Raw genomic sequence first — 7,692 nt, 5'->3', positions numbered from 1 at the left:
CCAAAGGAATAGTAAACCCAAGGGATTAATACTAAAACCCCAAGGGAATAATATTAAACCCAAGGGACTAATATTATAAACCCAACGTATATAAACCCTAAGATAAATATTATAAACACTAAAATAAACATGATTGATCATCACTGATTTTCATATTGATACAATCCTTATCAATCCCATGAAGGACCATGGTTAACATCATAATAAACCATGGTTGACTTAGGAATAATAAACCCAAGTGATTGATATTATAAACACAAAGGAACAATAAACCCAAGGGATTAATACTAAAACCCCAAGGGATTATGAACCTAAGGGAATAATATTAAATAAAATGGAATAATATTATAAACCCAAGGTATACAAACCCTAAGATAAATATTAAAAATACTACAATAAACATGGTTGAATTAATAAAGCCTAAGAATTAATATTTTAAACTCAAGGGATTAATAAACCAAATGGATTATTAATATTATAAAGCCAGGCAACTAATAAACCCAACCATTTAATATTAAAAACCCAACGAATTAGTGAACCCAAGGGATAAATATTAAAAATGTAAGGGATCAAGAAGCAAAAGGGATTGATATTACAAACACAAGAGATTAATAAAGTTGATCATGATTGATATTATAAACCCAACCTAATAATAAACCCAAGGGATTAATACTAAAACCCAATGGGATTATTATCCCAGGGGAAATATATTAAACCCAAAAGACTAATATTATAAACCTAACATTGGTAAGCCCTAATATAGATATTACAAACACTAAAATAAACATGGTTTATTTTCATGGTGAGACAATCCTTGTCACAATGCGACATTCAACCATGATTGGCTATGATTGATCATGGCTGACCATCATTGATATTGTAGACCTAAGGTAATAATAAACCCAAGGGATTGATATTATAAACCCAAAGGAATAATAAACCCAAGGGATTAACACTAAAACACCAAGGGATTGTGAACCCAAGGGAATAATATTAAGCCCAAGGGACTAATATTATAAATCCAACATATATCAACCTTACGACATATATTGTAAACACTAAAATAAACATGATTGACCATCATTGTTTTTCATATTGAGACAATCCTTATCACAATTCCATGTTGGACCATGGTTGACCATGTTTGACATCATAATAAACCATCGTTGACCGGGGAATAATAAACCCAAGTGATTGATATTATAAACCCAAAGGAACAATAAACCCAAGGGATTAATACTAAAACCCAAAGGGATTATAAACGTAAGGGAATAATATTAAACCCAAGGGAATAATATAATTATAAACTCAAGCTATATAAACCCTAAGTGGAGACAATTTTTGTCATAATGTGAGAACGAACCATGATTGACCACAGTTGACCATGGTTGGTTATGGTTGGGCATGGTTGACCATGACTGATAATATAAACCAAAGTTAATAATAAACCCAAGGGATTAATATTATGAACCCAAGGAATTAGTGAACCCAAAGGGTAAGTAAAAACCTAAGGGATCAAGAAGCACAAGGGATCGATATTACAAATGCAAGTGATTAATAAAGCCTAGCAATTAATATTCTAAAAACAAAGGTTTCATAAACTTGCATGATTATTAATATTATAAACCGAAGCGATCAATAATCCTTAGAGATTGTTAGTATTATAAACTCAAACAATAAATAAACTAAAGGGATAAACATTATAAACCTAACGGATTAAACCCTTACTATTGGGGTTTAATAAACCGGAGTGATTATTATTATTATAAATCCAAGGGATTACTAATATTATAAATACAACGGATGAATAAACTCAATGCATTATTAATATTATAAACCCAAGGTTATGGTTGACCATGATTTATCTTATAAACCCAAGTTAATAATAAACCCAAGGGATTGATATTATGAACCCAAGGAATTAGTGAAGCCAAAGGATAAATATTAAAAACCTAAGGGATCAAGAAGCACAATGGATCGATATTACAAACACAAGGGATTAATAAAGCCTAGCAACTAATATTCTAAAAACAAAGGTTTGATAAACTTGCATGATTATTAGTATTATAAACCCAAGTGATCAATAATCCTTAGAGATTGTTAGTATTGTAAACTCAAAGAATAAATAAAATAAAGGGATAAACATTATAAATCTAACTCATTAAACTCTTAATATTGAGGCTTAATAAACTAAAGGGATTATTAATATTATAAATCCAAGGGATTATTAATATTATAAATACAAGGGACATGAATAAACCCAATGCATTATTAATATTATAAACCCAAGGCATTAATATTTTAAAAACAAATGATTAATTAACCCAAGCAATCAATAAACCTAAGGAATAAATTAACCAAAGAAACTAATCTTAAAAACCTAAATGATTCCCCGGATATGGGTGACACGACAGCAAGCCACGAGGAGCCACATGTTAGACATGTGTTGCCTCAGGTGTAAGGATGGCATTCAATGCCCGTTCGCCGCTAAGGGATATATGGTAAGGCTCACCGCAGGTATGCATTCATTGTTCCATTCAAGCTGTTGGCTCGACTGCAACGAGCAGTTATGGCGTTCGAGGATCGAGGTGACGATGCAGTGGTTAGAAAAGGTGATGGAGGGGCTCAGCATAAGCTGCTTCACGCTCGGCGTTCGGCATTCATCGTTCAGGCCGTCGTCTGGTCTTCGGCTCTCCGGGAGACATTACCTGCCGTCCCATTGTTTACTGTATGCAATCTTATTTTGGAAGGGCCTCTGTGGCAATTCCGCCTCTGTGACAATTCTTGCCGCCCGCTCGCCTCTTTGTCAATTCCGCCTCCCCACCCCGCTCCGCTCTTTACCCTCGGCGCTCCGGCAAAAATGGTCAGGCCTCGACAGCGATTGCTCAGCCGTCGAGGCTCTGCACGCGGAGGGTCCTCTCGGCCTCCTGTTGAAGATCCTCATGCCCATTGTTGTCGCTGCCGTTGCCATCGCCTTACTGCAGCCAATCCTATCCAATCCAGGCAATTCATGGACTCTAGCAGTCCAGACCCTGACTCAGTTCCTTCGCCAGCCTTTGGTTCAACCATTTTTACCTTCAGCAGCACGATGGACAGACCCCGCATCAATGCCCATGTTTCGGTGCTTTTTGTGGAGGAAGCACAAACCGACAGCGAAGAGCTCCGAGGCAAAGGGACGCAACAGGGCGAAAGGTCAGAATTTGTCCAGGCCATGCCTGGGAAGGAAGCAGAACAGGCTCCCAGCCTTCCCCAGCCTCGGGAGGCATCCACGTCGAAGAAGGATGACATCAATCTGGACCCCTTCCCTTCTGCGGAGGAAATTGGAAAATTTGGGTGGTTCCCGATTGTCGAAGAGGAGCCGGAGGAGTAGCTGGTCTTCTGCGCAGCATTTCCCTCTCCAGCAACACTCAGGTTCTGCTCTGGCTGTCGGTTTATGTTATCAGGTCTTAATGCTTGTTTGTGTCATGTTTTTTGAGGCCCCTGCGTGGGAAAATGTTGTTGGTAATCTGCTGCCCCTGCGCGGGCTTTCTAGTTCGTTATGGCTGCTCTTTTTTGAAGAACAAGGAACCCCTGCGTGGGATGTTTTGGTTAGTTACGGCACCTCTGCGAAGGTGGCTCTTTTGATCTCTCACAGTCGAGAGTGCCAAAATCTGGCTTCTGGGGATGAAACTCTATGATTGTAATGTCTTTCCTGTTACTGTATATAATAGATTAGTTTTTTAGCGAGAAAAAAAAAAAAAAACCTAAATGATTAATAAACCATAACAATTAATATTTTTATGTCAAGAGATTAATAAGCCCAAGGGATAAAATTATAAACGAAAGGAATTATTAATATTATAAACTCAAAGATCAAATAATCCCAACTGTTTAATATTATAAACCCAAGAGAAAAATATTATAAACCTAAGGGATCAAAAAATGCAAGGGAATAATATTAATAACGGAAAGGATTGATATTTTAACCCTAATGTATTAATATTATAAAGCCAAGTTGTTTAAACCCCAAGATAAATATTACAAGTCGAAAAATAAACTTTGGACAATATTTGTTACAATGCAACGTTGGACCGTGGTTGACCATCATTCACCATGGTTGATTATGGTTTTCATGTGAAGGCATTATTAATTAAAACACAACCTTCGACAAGGCGCATGATGATTGGTTTTGAAAATGAGAGAATATATCTCATATCAAATATTTTAAACCCGCTAAGCCCTAAATCCATGGCATCAATATTATAAATGTCAATAATTCTACAATACAAAACAATAATAATAAACATAAACCACCACCAATATAATAACCACATTGTAAACCATTAAGGCATCAATACAAAAAATTAATATGAATACATTATTAATAATACACGATACATCATTAAAACATGATAAATCATCAACACATTGATAATAACACATGTATATTACTACATTATAAACAATAAGTAAATTTTAAAGCATAAATGCATTAATATCAATACATGAATATACTAATAGTATAAATCTCAAGAATATTGATATAAATAGCAAGAACATGAAGGTCCAACAATAATATTATAAAACTCAATAATATTTTAATTTATGAAATACATGAACAAAATGAAGGGACCAATACAAAAGACCAAAACAATTACAAATGAAAAAAAGAAATAGTAACACCGCCATTGGAGGGAAGTAACATAAATGTAAAAAAACACATCTAAATTGCACGCATTGGATTTAAAGAAGAAAGACATGATAGGACACTTTAAGATCAGAGATATACATTTTTCTACATAACAACAACAACGAGAAAAAAATTTCAATTTCACCAACATTGCAACCACAAAAAGAACATTGAAATTAACATATATTTTTTGTTTTCTTTAAATCAAATAATTCTACTACAAAACTTAACTTGAAACACTCCATCAAAAGTCATCTACGGAATAGCCTCTTCCAAAACACAACCAGACTGATGACAAAAACAACACCAATTCAAATCAACATGATAATAATCACGATACTTAACGCTTTCCAACCAATTCCTTCTTGTTCTCCTCCCAGACTCCCTCTACTGCACATGTAACAAGTATTTTACAGTTGTTTTCATTTCATCTAGCACACGAAGATTCTCATCAATAAAAGCAAGATGGAACCCATGTTTTGTATCAAACTTGTTCCAAAGATACGAAAAAAAACTTATCGCTCCAACAATATTGCACATTGTTCTGCCATAATAGATGACATCATTATTGTCCATATCTGCATTTGAAAGACAAAACAACAAAAGAAAAATTAATACACACATGCACAAACAAATAAACATACACATATATAGATATATATACATAAAACATATCACCCCATTTTTATTTATGTAAAAAAAGTTAATCTTATAAACCTCATGCTATAAAATAATCTCATGTTGCATGAACCAAATGATATAACAAATTGTACAAATATAAACCTCATTTCACAATACAATGGATAAAACTGTGGAAATAGAATAAAACCATGGTCAATATTCAAAAAATGAATATTGGCCACGATGATGGCCAATATTCAAAAAATGAATATTGGCCACAATGATGGCCAATATTCAAAACCTCCATTTTGCATTTTATGATGCAATATGGATCCACAATATTAATTGAAGGCAAATATGGACAATATTATTATCCATATCTGCATTTTAAAGACAAAACAATAAAAGAAAAATTAGCGTGCACACGTACAAAAAAATAAGCTTACACATATATAGATATATATACATAGAACATAACATCCCATTTTTATTTATGTTAAAAAACTTAATCTTATAAACCTCATGCTATAAAATAATAACCAAATGATATAAAAAATTCTACAAATATAAACCTCATTTCAGAATACAATGGATAAAACCATGGAAATACAATAAAACCATGGCCAATATTCAAAACCTCGTTTTTTCATTTCATAATGTAATATGCATCCACTTAAAAAAAAAGTAAATAGAACAACATGAAAAAAGATGTAAACAACTTTCTCAAATATTACTATGAATATGAGGAATGTATTAATCTCATAAATATATGAAAATGATTATTATATTAAAAGTAAATTAAGAGGACAATAAAAGAAATTCAAAAAAACATTTTATAAAAATGTCGCGATGTTATTAGTTGTATGTCATAGCGATATGAACTTCAATCACTCCTGTTCTTTCTTCCTAATTGTAACAGATGCATTATCTTTCATCATAGCATAACACTGAAAAGAGAAATGCGGTGCAATGCGTAAACCATTTATTGATTTCACTCTTGATATGGCTGTGAAGGTTAGGCCTTGCTGCTCTTTATTCCCACTATCAACTGAGGTATGTTCTAAATTCAATCCTTGCGACTTGTGGATTGTAGCGCCCATGCCATCTTCAAAGGAATTTGTTTTCAATTTCCTCTTATCACTAGTGTGATAGGCACAATGTTTGGATTGCTTGCATCAAATGGAATACCAACATACTTATCAAAAACAACAATTGTGAACATTGGAAGCTGAGGTGGATTAGAGGTAGGCATATAAAATATATCCTTAACATAACCAAGAGCACCATTCACCAAGCCAGCTTCAACCCATAAATTACATGTCAACATAACATGTTGACCATGACACAATAAAACTTCATGGTCCAATTGATCATCATCAACACCAATGATTTCTGAACACCTTGAATGCTCAACAATACATCACACAATCAGAGAATTTAATGATTTTAACATATGGATGTTATGGAAGGATACCAAATTATTTGTTGGAACCATGTGAACTATAGCATTAAATAAATTTCTGTCAGATGCAACCTCCTATCAGCCCGTCACATAAGAAACTCCCAATCTTCAAGAACATGTTCTGGATTTATGATGTTATTGAGGACTCTATGAAAACAATATTGTTTCATATTATTCCCTTGCTGATGAAAGATTGTGTCAAGAGTGACAACAATGTTGAATTTCTTCAACAAGGCTTTCCCTATTGTATTACCTGCATACAAATGCTTATCTCTCATAGGAGGCAGCTAGCTAGGATCTCCCACAAGGATGATGGATCTGCCACCAAAAGGACAACTATTTTTCTCTGGAAATGCTTCTCGTAATCAAGAATCTATTTGAATAAACAACCTTGATCCTAGAAAGCTCATTTGATCAATCAATATATATCTAACATGTCTCATTTCTTCTTGGAATACTACTAATGATTGCCCCTGTAGTGGTCGCATATCTTTAATTGGAAATTTTAGAGATGAGTGTATTGTTTTTCTATGTATATTAAAAGCAACTATTCTTGTTGGGGAAAGAAGAAGCAAAGTTCTTCTTCCAGTACTTGACAAATTAGAAGGAGCTCCAAAAATACAATGGATAAGGAAAGACTTCCTAGTGCCTGCAGTGCCCTGAACAATCATAAGAAGAGCTTCACGAATCTCATATTCAATAAAGTGCCTTAAAACAATTTCAAAAGCAAGCCGTTTTTCTGACAATGAATATGGAGATGCAAATGTTCTATTTGAAAGTTCAACAATATCATCCCTTGATTTTACATTCGTAGTAAAATTAATAGCTTCTTCTGCAACATCATCAAAAATAGTTGTACTTTCCCAGTTAAAGGATATATCAAAATCCCTTCAACCAAGGGTGTGAAGATCGAAAACATTTACATAATTTGGTGGAACCA

This window comes from Pinus tabuliformis, chromosome 6, assembly GCF_031772625.1.
Source record: "Pinus tabuliformis cultivar Carrire ecotype Pingquan chromosome 6, CPIR1, whole genome shotgun sequence".
In the NCBI taxonomy this organism is placed as follows: domain Eukaryota; kingdom Viridiplantae; phylum Streptophyta; class Pinopsida; order Pinales; family Pinaceae; genus Pinus; species Pinus tabuliformis.
The sequence above is the reverse complement of the archived record's forward strand: the minus strand, read 5'-3'. Positions refer to the sequence as shown.